This window comes from Neophocaena asiaeorientalis, unplaced genomic scaffold (assembly GCF_003031525.2).
Source record: "Neophocaena asiaeorientalis asiaeorientalis breed wild unplaced genomic scaffold, Neophocaena_asiaeorientalis_V1.1 scaffold147, whole genome shotgun sequence".
NCBI lineage: Eukaryota > Metazoa > Chordata > Mammalia > Artiodactyla > Phocoenidae > Neophocaena > Neophocaena asiaeorientalis.
The window spans coordinates 839,784-856,293 of NW_020173758.1; positions in this window are offsets into that span (position 1 = coordinate 839,784).

Sequence of the window (16,510 nt, forward strand, 5' to 3'; positions counted from 1 at the left end):
CACCCGTTTTTTTTTTTTTTTTTTTTTTTTTTTTGCGGTATGCGGGCCTCTCACTGTTGTGGCCTCTCCCATTGCGAAGCACAGGCTCCGGACGCGCAGGCTTATCGGCCATGGCTTACGGGCGCAGCCGCTCCCCGGCATGTGGGATCTGCATGTCCCCTGCATCGGCAGGCAGACTCTCAACTACTGCGCCACCAGGGAAGCCCCCCAACCAGGTCTGACTCTGCCAAGTTCAAGGCCCTCACAGGATGGAGCCAGATAGAAGGTTGGCCCTAGAAAAGGAGAAAAACTGCTTCTGTAGGTGTGTGTGTGGTTACATGTGGTGGCTCCAATTCCACATCCTCTGTGAGGCTAAGATTTCTGTGTGTGTGTGTGTGTGTGTGTGTGTGTGTGTGTGTGTGAGTATGTGTGCGTGTGTATGGGAGAGAGAGAGAGAAAGGGAGCATTTTTACGTCTCTATGTCCACTGACATTTCTTTGTTTGTGCCAGTGATAACCCAGCAACCTGGAAAATCCAGCAGCCATTAGAAGTGAATCTCAGGTATTTGAGGCAAATGCTAAACTCTCTCACATTATTCCTGTCCAGGCTTTCTTTCTGTTCTTTGTTTCTGTGTCTGCTCGGCTATTGACTCCTTTTGTGTTCTGGTTAAGAGCTCCAACTCTGAGGTCACATAAACCTAGGTTCCAGTTCTGGCTTCTCCAGTTACTGTGTGACCTTGGGCAAGTTCCTTATTGTCCCCAAGCTTTAGTTTCCCTAAAAATAAATAAAATGAGATATGTTCCTATAAGTGGAGGCTCTAGTAATTACTCAGTCTTTCCCTTTTCACCCCTCAGACCAGACAACAAAATCTTGATAGTGAACTTTAACACTCTTCTTTACCAGGACACCGACTGCAGCTACTCTCAAGGGCTGTTTCACATACACACCTCATCCAACCTCATTCTCTAGGGCACCACAAGAAGTTTAGCCATGAAGTCAGTGCCCATCTTAGGGTAGCAGGCAGCTAATCCTCATCTCCCTTCCTCTCTCCTTTCCTTCTCACTCCATACACTGTTCCTAGTGTGGATAGAAGTTTGTTTGGTCGTTTCTTTCTACATTTATGGAACAATTTTATGTAAACTCTTCTTAATTTTAGATGCACATGAATATAATGTTACACATTTCTATCTCTAAAAAAAAAACAACTAAAATAGCATTAAATTGTTTTGTCCTAACGCTTATGTTTTTCTATGGGTCTATGCGTGTGGATGGGAATGAAATGGTCTCCCAGCCTGGGACTCAATGATCTCCTGAGGTTCTTTTAGAGATATGAAAAGCAAGCTTATGACAAAATAATGAGTTCTAGCCTTACATGATGTGCAAGGTATGTGCCCAGGCTTTGTTGATAAGTCCAAGATGTTGTTGGCTGGTATTCCAAGAAAAAAGAGTGTAGTCGTCAATATTTCTTTACATTTAACATTTTTTTTTAGGATTCTTTTAATGCTAGTTTCTTTCTTGATTTCTGGGTTCAACAGTAAGGCTCCTGATTAGACACGTATATTTTGTATATCAACACTGAATGCATTTTATCATGACATTTTTCTGAACTCTAATTTTGAAACGACTTAGATTTACAAATGTTACACAGATAACTTACATAGTGCAGAGATTAAGTTCCAAAGACAGTACAGAGAATTCTTGCGTATGTTTCACCCAGCTTCCCCTAATGTTGTTACATTGCGTATTCTCTTTATCAAAGCCTAATAAATCAACCTTGGTACAGCATTATTAACAAAATCACAAACTTCATTTGAATTTCACCAGTTTCCCCACTTCTGCTTTTTCCGCTCCAGGATTGAGTGGGATTCTATACTGCATTTAGTCATCATATCTCCTTAGTCTCCTCTAATCTCTGATGGGTTCTCAGTCTTTCCTTGTGTTTCATGAACTGGACGCTTTTGAAGAACACTGGCCAGATATTTTCCAGAATGTCCCTCAATTTGAGTTTGTCTAATGTTTTCTCATGATCCGACTGGGGTTGTGGAGTTTTTAGAATACCACAGAGATGAAGTGTCCTTCTCATTGCATCATATCAAGGATACATGATATCACCATGTACTAATCAACTTATTACTGGTGATCACTTGGTTACAGTGGTGTCTGCCAGGTTTCTACACTGCAAAATTACTAAATTTTTTTCCATTTCCATACTGTATTCATTAGAAGTGACTTTCTAAGTCCAGTCAACACTCAAGATCTGGGGAAATAAATGACACCTTCTGGAGGGAGGAGTATTAAAGAATTTGTGGACATATGTTAAAACCACTAAAGCATTTAGTAAATATTTGGGGGGAGATACATTGAGGCTGTGCCACTATGCTGTTTCTCCTTAAAGTTTCACCCACTAATTTTAGCACACATCCTTGAATCTTGCCCATAGTAGTTATTACTCTGGTGTTCAAATAGTGATTTTTCTATTGCCCTCATTCCTTCTATATTTATTATTTGGAATTTTGGAATTTTTCTGTAAGGAAGAGTTTTCCCTTCTCCATTTATTTATTCAATTATTTATTTATATCAATATGAATTAATAGATACTTATTTTATTCTTTGAGTTATAATCCAATACTATTGTTATTAATTTTATTATTCCTCCAAGAATTTTAAATTCCTCCAAGTTTGGTCAATGAAGCTCTTTTTATTTCTGTATCATTTCTTTCTATCTATCTATCTATCTATCTATCTATCTATCTATCTATCTATCTAACAACTATGTGAGTTTATGCTGATATCTTTGACTCATTCAACTCCACAGGGTTCATTCTAACCTTTCCTCCCTTACTTATTTGTAATTTACTTTCTCTGACAATGAGAAACATGATTTCCATTATCTACAATTTACTTACTTTTGTTCAACCCTAGTATACTTGTAATGCAGTATCGGAATTGCTAAACTGTACTCTTGTGTGACACACATTTACCAAGTAAAATATATCAGTGTTTTCATCAGTTCTTTTTGTCTTTAGTCTTACAGTTTCCAGTAAAAACACTCTTCTCCCAGATGGGTCAGCTCTTCTCCCATCCCCATGCAGTTGTGTCATTTATTTTTCATACATTCTTTCCCCTGCTCTAACACCTTCTGGTAAAATAATAAACATTTTTAAGCAATAAAGAATATTAGGAATCAACTTGTCCAAAATTTTTCTATTTTATAATTTTTTTTGTATTTTTAAAGTTTACAAAATACACACACATTTTTGTTTAATGGTAGAGAAAGGTATAATATGAAAACAATTCTCCCTCAGTTGTTTGTATGTGTGAATATGTAAGGGTTTGACTATTTCTGTAGCTCTTTTTATCTCCATTGGTATGTCCATATCTGGCCTAGTAGTTAATAATGGTTCCAAGCCCCACTCTCAGAGTTAACTGGTATTGATTGTTTTATTTCACATATCAGAGATTAAGGTCACACAAGTTTTGTTATGACAAACCGAGCTGGATCTCAGACTCAAGACTGCCAGATCATTGTTCTTTCTACTTCCTGGTGTTTTTGTTCAAAGGCATGTATACTCAGATCAATCTGTAACCCAAATATAGATGAGTGTGAAATGGACAACTTGTAAAACACCCATGAGGTGGTAAGTAGACCGTTTTGACCTCAGCTGCGGTAGCTGTGGATAAAGGGGCAGTCATGTGTTGGGGGAGTATGATTTGTATCTTCCGTGTTATGCCATGGAGGTCTATAAAAAACCTTTCCACTCTGGCCACAGCAGGGGTTTAGTAGGGATTCATAGAGCAGCTCACAGACAGAAGGCACCAGCAAGGATTTTCTCGTGGAAGTCCCTGTTTGCAAAGATTGGAGCAGTAGCAATTAGAAGCACAATATTCTAGAACGATAAAAGAACTATTGATAAAATCTGTGCCCTTGAAACTGAACTTCGATGAACTGAAGAGATTGGGAAACTTCAGAATTTGTATCCTAGCTGTGATAATAGGAAATGACCCCCCAGCTGCACCAGTGTGGCATTCTGGAACAAAAGAGGTCAAGGAGAGAAATCTCAGAGCCAGCCTGACCAAAGATGCAGAGCTGCCACAGGACTGGAATAGAGCATCACCCTAGTGCCTCTTGGATGAAGCCTACACCAGCATCTAGAGGAGAGGCGCTGCTGCAACTCTAAAGCTATGCTATGATTATAGCTGTGAGTACTTGAAATACGGCACAGATATTTAAACTAGCATTATTTCCATTGCACAATTTAGTTTTTGTGGACTAATCCTTTTATCATTTGAATAAAATGAACTCCTTCATGTACTGCTAAAGATAGATGCCTGAACTGGGTGGAACTCAGGTAACACATGTAGTTGCAGCCCTGGTTTGGGCCCAGTGTGAGCAAATCAGGAGAACATTCCCAGCACAGAATGGTGCCCAAACAGGCCCCAATTCTATAAAGACATGCCACTCCTTATATGTAAGAGAGAATATAAAAAACTGTTAGCAGCAAAATCTGGGGATCCTCACAAGTATAGCAATATATGCATCTTTTGGGGTTAACAAACTGGTTAGTTATGTTTTGAAATTAACCATACATCCCACAGGACATTCTTAAATATTCTAAAGGTTGTTTGAGGGATGGTTAAGATAAATTATTTCCCTTCCATGTTTTCAGATACCCTAGGTCTTCTTAAGATAAATTATTTCCCTTTGCTATTTTTAGAAACTCCAGATCTTTCTCAGGACATAATGGTCTTAACACTGGAACAAATTCCAGGGATGTTAACTTCTCTTTGAACCTGAATTTACCTTAAGTTATTGCCCTTAAAAAAGAATTAGCTTGTTTGTTTGTCTATTCATTCATTCATTTAGTTGGAGTTATAATTTGTAGACCATAAAAGACACAGATCTTAAGTGTTCAGTTTGATGTTTTGACATTTGTAAACACCCATAAAGCCCTGACCCCAAACAAAATATAGAACACTTTCATCACCCCGGAAAGTTCTGGTCGATTTTACCCCACTTCCAAATGCAACCATTTTCTGACTTCTATGATACGTTTATAGTATTTTGCCTGTTCTTGCACTTCATATTCATTGAATCAAGTAGCGTGTGTGTGCGTGTGTGCACATGTGCGTGTGCATGTATCTTCTTTCAGTTTCTGAGATTCATCCATGTTGCTGTATTTGTCAGTAGTTCTTCATTTTTGTTGTTGAGTAGTGTTTCATTGTATGGCTATATCACAGACTATTTACTCATTCTCTTGTTGATGGACACGAGGGTTTCCAGTTTTAGGCTGTTATGAATAAGGCTGCTACGGATGTTCTCGAATGTCTTTAAATTTTCTCTCTCTTTTTTTTTGCGGTACGCGGGCCTCTCACTGTTGTGGCCTCTCCCGTTGCGGAGCACAGGCTCCGGACGCGCAGGCTCAGCGGCCATGGCTCACGGGCCCAGCCGCTCCGCGGCATGTGGGATCTTCCCGGACCGGGGCACGAACCCGTGTCCCCCGCATCGGCAGGCGGACTCTCAACCACTGCGCCACCAGGGAATCCCTAAATTTTCTCTTTTTAAAAAACTTCTTTTTAAAAAATAATTTCAAACTTACCAAAAGTAGCAAAAATTGAAGTTGCACAAAACACTCATATACCCTTTATCCAGATTTATCTATTGTAACTATTTAAACTTTGCATTATCATTTGTGTGTGTGTGTGTTTTCCCTGAACAATTTGAAGGTCCTTTGCTCCAAAATTATGGCCTTTTACTCCTAAAAAGTTCAGTCTATACTTCCTTAGAATGTGGATATTCTCTAACATAGTCACAGTATAGTTACCAATTTCAGTGACTTTAACATCAGTGTAATACTCTAATCTATCAATTGTATTCCAATTTTGTCAATTATTGACCCAATAATGTCCTTAACAAAGTCCCCTACTCCCCCAATAAAAAATCCAGTTTAGGATCAGCTATTGCTTTTAACTGTCACCTCTATTTAGTCTCCTTTATTTATCATTTGTGTGTGTGTGTTTTCCCTGAACAATTTGAAGGTCCTTTGCTCCAAAATTATGGCCTTTTACTCCTAAAAAGTTCAGTCTATACTTCCTTAGAATGTGGATATTCTCTAACATAGTCACAGTATAGTTACCAATTTCAGTGACTTTAACATCAGTGTAATACTCTAATCTATCAATTGTATTCCAATTTTGTCAATTATTGACCCAATAATGTCCTTAACAAAGTCCCCTACTCCCCCAATAAAAAATCCAGTTTAGGATCAGCTATTGCTTTTAACTGTCACCTCTATTTAGTCTCCTTTAATCTGGAATATTTCTAAAGCCTTTTTTTGTCTTTATAACATTACATTTTTGACAAATTGGTACCCCCCTCTCTTTAAAAAAAAAGTGTTACTCATTTGAGGTTGTTCTGATGTTTCCTCAGAATTAGATTTATATTATGCAGTCTAGACCAGAATACTGCATGGGAGGTGCTCTTTCTCAGGGTAGCACAGTTAGAGGCATGAACTGTCCATCTGTCCCCCATTGGTGATGTTAATTTGGATTGCCCTGTCAAGATGCTGTCTGATTTATTCAGTGTAAAATTACTATTTTCCTCTCTGTTGTAAATCATAGGTGGACTATGCAGAGATAATTTAGAATCGAGAAAATATCCTATTCCTTATGAAAATTTCCTCCTAGATTTAGCATCATTGGTGATTCTTACCTGATACAATCTTTACTGTGATTGTTGCAAAATGATCATTTTCCAACTTGCTTACTCTTCCACATTTACCAGTTGGCCTTCAACATTCAACTGTAATCAAGAGCTCTTTCCTCTGCACTATTATTTATTTATTTATTATAGGTACGAACTCATTAATTTCTATTTTTTCAATGGCTTACAATTCATTACTCTATATATTTTGACACACAAATTATCCCAGATTTGGCTAAGAGAAGTCTCTTCAAGATGGCTGTTGTGTTCTTGTGACATTCTTTCTCCCATGATTTTTTAAATCACTTCCTTATTTTCTAGTATAACTAGATGTTTCAGGTTCATCTAACATCTGCTTTGCTCCATCCCTGGTATTAGCCATTTCTTTGAGGAGCCCTGGTTCGTCTTAGTGAAGAATGGTATTAAAGACCAAGATCTAAGTACTAGGTATGATCTTTGCTGCCAGTATCTTTGCTTCTTGGTCCTTTCAGTGGACAGAATTAAATACCTATACCTACATACTTACACACATGCACTGATATATGCACACACACCCCATATGCATATTTTAGAAATCATAAATTCATACCTGAGATCTTCAGTTCCATTCCATGCCCTCAGGGCTATTTTCTGTCTTCTTCTATTCCATATTTGTATGTCCTTTCTTCCTCTGTGAGATCTCCAGCTCCCAGGAACATCAATACATTTGTTCAATCCTGTAATATATTCTAAAATAGCTTCAGTATTTTCCCGTACTACTACAATAAACAAATCTCTAAAATGAGCTGAGGATTCACTTGTAATTCTTTCCTAGCCCCCACCCTGTCCAAGACTCAGGGTGTGTAGTCAAATAATTGTTCATAAGTGTCTAGGCTTCCTTCTTTCCTGGGCTCTTTCCTTCCTTTTTCTTCCCTCAGTGTGGTTATGGTATTCATTTGAAGTACAATTAGATTCATTTGTTTTATTTTGCTTTAAGTTTTTGATTTTCTCCCCATTCTTAGTGGTTGGATTTAATTTTTGAATATGTGGAACATAAACATACTTTCAAGTATCAAAATTATGCAAATAGGTATCCTCAGAGAAGAGATACTCTCTTCACATTCCTTCCACCCTATTTCCTCCTATCCTTGTATGCCACCACTTTCACTGTTACCTAGTTTCTCCTTCTGTGTTTCTTTTTGTAAAGATAAGCAAAAATGGGCTTCCCTGGTGGCGCAGTGGTTGAGAATCTGCCTGCCAATGCAGGGGACACGGGTTCGATCCCTGGTCCGGGAAGATCCCACGTGCCACGGAGCAACTAAGCCCCTGGGCCACAACTACTGAGCCCGCGTGCCACAACTACTGAAGCCCGTGCACCTAGAGCCCGTGCTCCGCAACAAGAGAAGCCACCGCAATGAGAAGCCTGCACACCACAACAAAGAGTAGCCCCTGCTCACCGCAGCTAGAGAAAGCCCGTGCACAGCAACGAAGACCCAACGCGGCCAAAAATAAATAAGTTAAATAAATAAATTTCAGAAAAAAAAAGATAAGCAAAATAAGTATGTATCCTTGTTTTCCCTTTTTTTGTACATAAAAGATAATATCCTATGTAAGCCCTTCTGCTTTTTCTAAACTTAGTCATACCTCCTAAAATTACTCCATTTCAATTCACAGAGATCTTCTCTATTATTTTTTTTTTAAAGCTGCATAGAATTTCTTTGTGTACCTGTACCAAAGATTCTTCAATCAATGTCCTATGCTTGAATCTTCAGCTGGTTTCCATTATTTTGCAATTTCAAATAATGCTGCAAGAGAGAATTTTGTGCGCATGGATTTTTGTATTTCTGGAAGTGGATCCACTTCCTTGGGCATTTAAATTCCTAGAAGTAGGATTTCTGGGCAAGGGGTAAATGCATGTATAATTTTGTGTTTGTATTTCCCAACTTCCCTCATTTTTTTTTTTCCATTCCCACGGTGATGTATGAGGGTGTCTGTTTTCCTCATATTATTGCCAGAGGGTAACTTGCTATTGGTAAGAAATTTACTTCCATTAATTTCTCTTATTAGACATCTTTCAATATGTTTAAAGGCCATTTTTTATATCTCTTTTTGTAAATTGTCTGTGTTTTGTCATTTGCCCATTTTTCTATAGGCTTTTTTTCTTTCAGGTTTTATACGTTATTTATAAATTAGGGATATTATCCCATTAACTGGAATGTAGGTTGCAAATACTTTCTTCTAGTTTATCATCTGTCTTTTGACTTTGCTTATGCTGTTTTTTGGACAGATCAAAGTTTTAAAATTTTTAGTCCTTATATTTATCAATCTTTTTCTTTTACTGCATCTGGATTTTTAATTATAGTTAGAAAGACTTTTCTGATATCTGTGCTATAGAGGAATTCACTCATGTTTTCTTGCAGTACTTGTCTAATTTATTTTTTACATTTAGATATCTGATCCATTTGGAGTTTATTCTGGTGTATGGTGTGAGAAATGGACTTAAATTTATCTTTTTTCAAATGGTTATCCAGTTGTCTCAACACCATTTATTAAAAAAAAATTATATTTGCCCAGTGATGAGAGATACCACATTTATCATATGCTAGACTGTTATATGCAGTTGGCTCTATTTCTGGATTTTCTGTACTATTCCATTGGTCTATCTATTCATGTATCAATACCACACTTTTAATGATAGAGGCATTATAGTATATTTTAATATCTGAAAGGGTTAAATGCTTTCTTGTCAGCTGTTCTTGCATGTTTATTTTCCCATATGAACTTTGGGATTAACTTACCTACTTCCAAACAAAGCTCGTTGGGATTTTTCTTGAAATTGCAGTGTTTACTAAGGGAGAACTCACATACTGATGATGTTGAAACATCCTAACCAAGAACGGGGATGTCTTTCTATTTGTTCAAAACTACTATTGTGTCTTTTGGGACTGTTTTATAATTTTCTTCATATTGGTTTTGAACATTTATTATTAGGTTTATTCTGAAATATTTTTTCTTTTTTGTTGCTATTGTAAATGGGGTTTTCTCATCCATTATATCTTCTAACTGGTTGTTATTTGTATATATGAATGTTATTGATTCTTGCATGGTAAATTTATATCTTGCTACCTTTTGTAATTCTTTTATTGTTTGAGATAATTTTACCATTGATTCTCTAGGGCAGAAGTCAGCAAACATTTTATGTAAAGGACCAGAGAGTAAATATGTTAGACCTGATGGTCTAAAGGTCTCTGATGCAACTACTCAACCCTGCCATTGTAGTGCAAAAGCAGCCATAGACAAGTCAGAAATGAGTAGACATAGCTGTGTTCCACTAAAACTTTATTTAAAAAACAGATGAGGGGCTGAATTTCCCCTGTGGTCCATAATTTGCTGACCCTTATTCTAGGGTTTTCCAGGTATATCACCATCTTATCTGCAAATAGATAGATTTACTTCTTATTTTCTTCTGCCTCATTGTTTCCAGTAGTCTAATTACACTGGATAGTAACTCCAGAGAATGTTAAATAATAGTGGAGATAGCAGGCATCTGTTGTTCCTGACCTTAGTGAGAATGCTGCTAGAGTTTCCTCGTTTCGGAGCTGACTTTAGGAGTAAGGTTCATATATTTTGTCATGATGAAAAAATACCCATTCATTCTTTTTTGTTGTTGTTGTACGCGGGCCTCTCGCTGTTGTGGCCTCTCCCGTTGTGGAGCACAGGCTCCGGACGCACAGGCTCAGCGGCCATGGCTCACAAGCCCAGCCGCTCCGCGACACGTGGGATCTTCCCGGACCCGAGCACGAACCCGTGTCCCCTGCATCGGCAGGCGGACTCTCAACCACTGCGCCACCAGGGAAGCCCTCCATTCATTCTTGTAGCACAAATGAAACTATGAACAAAGCTGCTCCAAGGTGCTATCAGGGATATTAGGGAGCAATTAATTGAGACCAAGAGAATAGAATAAATAGATCATAAGATGAAAATAAACAAAAAATTTAAACAAAACAATCAAAACCTTCTTAATGGTTAGGGATTAGTAATCAAGTCAACTTTCCTATGTATAACTTTCTTTAAAAAGTTATATTTAATTGGCAATTTCTTAATTTGTTTAATGAATCTCATTGTTTATTTTCTAATAATCCTGCTTTGATTATTAAAACCTCAAGTTAACAACTTTAAACAGAAATATTTGAATTCAAGTGGGTACCAACATTTATACACTACTCTGAATGGGTCTGTCTTCCTGTAACTATATTACAGAGGAAGGAACTGGGAAGAATATAGAAACAAAAAATAGAATAGGGAAGATTATACTGATTTTGTCACTAATTAGTCACAGAACATTGGCCAAGTCACTTCACCTCTCCTTAACTCAGTTTCTTCATCTGTAAATAAGGCCATGGGTCTAGATGTAAAGATCCATTTATCTGTCGATGGACATTTAGTTTGCTTCCATATCTTGCTATTGTAAATAGTGATGCAGTGAACATTGGCGTGCTTTTTGAATTATGGTGTTCTCCGGATATATGCCCAGGAGTGGGATTGCAGGATCATACGGTAGCTTTACTTTTAGTTTTTTAAAAACTAAATGCCCATTGACAGATGAATGGATAAAGAAGATGTGGTATATATACACAATGGAATATTACTCAGCCATAAAAAGAATTAAATTATATAATTTGCAGCAACATGGATGGACCTAGAGATTATCATACTAGGTGAAGTAAGACAGACAGAGAAAGACAAATATCATATGATATCATTTATATGTGGACTCTAAAAGAAAGTTATACAAATGAACTTATATACAGAACAAATAGACCCACAGACATAGAAAACAAACTTATGGTTACCAAAGGGGAAAGAAAGGAGAGGGATAAATTAGGAGTTTGGGATTAACATACACATGCTAGTATGTATAAAATAGGTAATCAACAAGGCCCTACTGTATAGCACAGGGAACTCTACTCAATATTCTGTAATAACCTATAAGGGAAAAGATTCTGAAAAAGAATAGATATATATACATGTATAACTGAATCACTTGCTATACACCTGAAACTAGCACAAAATTGTAAATCAGCTATACTTCAATTTTAAAAAAGCATTAGCATCAAAAAAAAGGTCCATTGTAGCTTTACAATCTTCTGCTCATGCTTACCTTTTTATAGCTTTCCGCCTCATAGTTACCATTATGATTTAAATAATCATCTTCTTGAACCTGTTTCACAAAGTAGGGCCCAAGTAAATATAGGAATAGACACGAAGGCATAAAGTAAATAAAGTAAACTAAGTCAGTTGAATAAAGTAAAATACCTACATGTTGGTGGTATTTTTCTTTTTAATCAGTGCTAATTTTTAGGCTTTAAAAATTGTTCCACACGATCAAGGATCATGAACACACAATCAAGGGTTATTAGACATCCAAGGAAAATCTCCTATGTGGAAGATAAAGGCATGATAGAAATAACAACTTGGGGACTTCCCTGGTGGCACAGTGGTTAAGAATCCGCCTGCCAAAGCAGGGGACATGGGTTCAAGCCCTGGCCCAGGAAGATCCCACATGCCACGGAGCAACTAAGCCTGTGCGTCACAACTACTGAGCCTGCACTCTAGAGCCCGCGAGCCACAACTACTGTGCCTGCGTGCCACAACTACTGAAGCCCGCGTGCCTAGAGCCTGTGCTCCACAACAAGAGAAGCCACTGCAATGAGAACCGCGCGCACCACAACGAAGAGTAGCCACTGCTTGCCGCAACTAGAGAAAAGCCTGCATGAGCAACAAAGACCCCACGCAACCAAAAATAAATAAATTAAATTAAAAAAAATTTAAAAAAAAGAAATAATAACTTGGAGAAAACAGAGTGTGCAGAGAGAAGACAACTTAAAAATAACTATCATTCATAGTCTCAGAGAGATAAGAAATGATACCACAACCATCATGTAAGAATAAGAGTCTATAAAAGGAACATTCAGAGAACAGAGAACTTTTCGCCATGCTAATTCCATTCATATTATTCTGCTCCTTTTGGAAACTTCTAAGGCATTTTTGCCTATGCTCATTTTTACATTAAATAAGTCACCTTATAGTTTTAAATGTTTTATGTTTCAGTCCTTTTTCCCTAAAGATCCCTGATAGATCTTTGAAACATTGTATGAATAGGCAATTGAGACAACATAGGATGAATTAATTTAGATCTGCAATTTAATTATAAGCCAATTTACATTTTTCTTATCTCACAATTTATCACTACAATATACAGCCACACCGTTGACCGTTGAGCAATGTGGGAGTTAGGGGCACTGACCCCGCTGCCCAGCTGAAAATCAGTGCTGCTTTCTCTGCCTCAAAAACAAAGGAATTGATCAATGACTCACCTGAGATGAAAGGTGAAACAGTTTGGATAGAATCAGGACTCAAACCCTACTTCTTTTGATTCCATATATTGTGACCCCTTATCGAAGACAAACTTTCCTCCAAACTTGTTAATTTAAAGACCTGCAAAATGAAAACACAGGTACTATATTTACTGAGAAAAATTTGTATGAAAGTGGACCCACTCAGTTCAAACCCATGTTGCTCAAGGGTCAACTATATTGGTAAAACAGTATGCATTTTCAGTTTTATAAAAATTATATAAATGAAAACAGTAAAGACTTCATTGGCCTTTTTATAGCTTTTTTATTTCATATCTTTCTGGCTTTATTATGGTTTTCCTGACACACCAAATTCTAGCAGCCTTTTAAATTTCCATTCTGGTGGATAGCACAGAGTGGTAGAGAATCCAGGAATCAGACCATGGCCAATAGTCATATAAAGGGACTAGGGAGCAGGACCCTAGGCTGGCCATGGAATTATGCAAAGTTCTATTTCTGTGAAGGAGGCCTGAGAAGACTCAGCATAGCGTCCAGTCCCAGCCTTGGTCAGGGCAGCACAATAGTTCTAAAAGAGAGATGGTGGTATTCAGCTGAATAATGAATCAAACTTTGCTTTACGGAGGCCCAGGAGCTGCGTCTGGTTGACTGGATCCCACATACAAGTGGATGACTGAGAATTTAGCCTGTCAGATAGGGCATCGATACTGTAACTACTATTTGAATCAGGATTTGCTTAAAAATGATTGGAACTGAGCATGCAAGTGTGGGGCACAGTGGACCAGACAGAGAACTGAAGTGAATGTAAATGTAAAAGTAAATACAGAAATAAATGTTATCAGAAACTTGGCACCTTATAACTCCCTAGCCTGTGTTTGTCCTTACATTGTTAATTTCAAGAGGGTGGGGACTATCTTCTTTGCTTTCAAATTTCCTGTATGTAGGTTCCCAATACATGGGTAGCAGCATAATATCAGTTTATGTTTTCTCCCTATCGTTTCCCCTTTCCCTTTCCCATTCATGGAGCAAGCTCTATGCTTCATTGTTTCAGCTGGGCTTGGTAGGATGGCTTTATGACTTTTGATTGTCAAAGCTTAAACTGAGACTGGGGTTTGAAGAGAATAAAAAGATCTTGCCTGAGACAGGAGGAGAGAGGGGTTCTTTAGCTGCAGAGTATACCAGGTCAGCTAAATGCTAGGTTGGAAGATCCTAGCCTCATCCAAAATCTCCTGGCATGGAAGGAACTGTGCAGGCTGAGACAATGACGCTTCAGTCACAGATAGTACAGACAGAGAACTGATAAATGAAGGGGCCTCTACAATTCCTTAGTTATGTATGAGACCCCAAAACTTTTATACCCCACAAAAGGAGGAAAGGCTGAAAAGACTAAGTTTATTTTTTTTTATACTTAAATTTCATTTAAAAAATATAATAGGTTCAAAAATAGTTCTGGGATAACTGGATATCCACACAAAAAAGAAGAAAATTAGACAACTTCATACCATATGCAAAAATTAACTAAAAATGGATCAAAGGTCTAAATATAAGAGCTAAAACCATAAAACACTTAGAAGAAGATATAACAGATAAATCTTCATGACCTTGGATTTGGCAATAGATTCTTAGATATGTCACCAAAAGCATAAGCAACAAAAGAAAAAACAGATAAACTGGACTTGGTCAAAATTAAAAACTAATGTGCATTAAGGGACATGATCAAGAAAGTGAAAAGACAACCTAAAGAATGAGAGAAAGTACTTTCAAATCATATATCTGATAAAGATCTAGTATCCAGAATATATAAAGAACTCTTACAACTCAACAACGAAAACAACCCAATTTTAAAAAGGACAAAGGACTTGAACAGACATTTCTCCAAAGAGGATACACAAGGGCCAACAAGCACATGAATATGTACTCACCATCATCAGTCACTAGGAAAATACAAATCATTACCACAATGAGTATTCAGACACACTAGGATGGCTATGATCAAAAACCCAAACAATAACAGGTGTTGGTGAGAATGTCAAGGAATTGGAACCCCCATTCATTGCTGGTGGAAACACAAAATGGTTCAGTTGCTGTGAAAAACAGTTTGGCGGCTCCTCAAAAAATTTAAGCATACAATTACTATATGTCTAGCAATTTTACTCCCAGGTGTACACCCAAAGGAATTGAAAACAGGTACTCAAGCAAATACTTGTACATGGATGTTCATAGCAGCACTATTCACAGTAGCCCAAAGGTAGAAAGAATCCAAATGTCCTTAGCTGACGAGTGGATAAATAAAATGTGGTCTATCCGTACAATGTAACATTGTTCAGTCATAGAAAGGAAGGCTACAATGTGGACGAACCTGGGAAACATTATGCTATGTAAAGGAAGCCAGAACAAAATGTCACTTATTGTACGATTTCATTTATATGAAATATCCAGAATAGATAAATCCATAGAGAAAGAAGATTGGTGGTTGCCAGAGGCTGAGGGGAGGGGACAGTGGAGAGTAACTGCTTAATGGGTATGGGGTTTTCTTTCGAGGTGATGAAAATATTTTAGATCTAGATACAGGCAGCAGTTGTATAATATTGTGAATGTACTAAATGCCACTGGATTGTTGACTTCAAAATAGTTAATTTTATGTTATGTGAATTTCACCTCATTAAATTTTTTTCTGAAATGTAATAGATGATATATTCACAGGGTGAAAAATATAAAAGGTACACATTTATTCAGTGCAAATATTTCTTCCTGCCTTTCACCACAATTTTACCCTTCCTGCAACTAGTCAATACGATCAACTTCATGAGTATCCTTCCAAAGATATTACATTCATCTATAAGCAAGTAAGTATATATTGCTCGCCTCTCCACTCCTTTTATGAATGGTAACACATTTCACATACTATTCTGCTCCTGGGTTTTTTTTTCTGCTTAATATTATATTTTGATATCATTCCATGGTAGTACATACAGAATTGCTTCATTATTTTAATGTATGTACAATATTCCATTACATTTATTTAACCAGTTTTTCACTGATAGGAATTAAAGAATATTCCCAATTCCTTTCTTTTACAAAGATGCATTATATCTATGACATTTCACTTATCTGAGAGTACATGTACAGAATCAATTCCCTGAAGTGAATTACTAGGTCACAGGGTATGTGCATTTGTGACTATTTTAAAGCTTTTGATCAATTATTTTATAGTTTGCTCTAATTTACCTGCCCCTTAGAAATATTAATTAAAAAATTTCATAGTATGTTTTAAAAAATTTGGGATCTTTGCCAATCTGGTAGATGAAAATTGTATTTTAGTGTAGTTTTATTTTGTATCACTTATCATGTGTGACAAAAAGCATCGTTTCGTATTAATTTTAATTTTTTATTCTATGAGCTATATTTCATATTATTTACCCATTTTCTATTTAGCTATGGTCTTTTTCTTACTGATTTGATGTACTTTTAGGAAAAT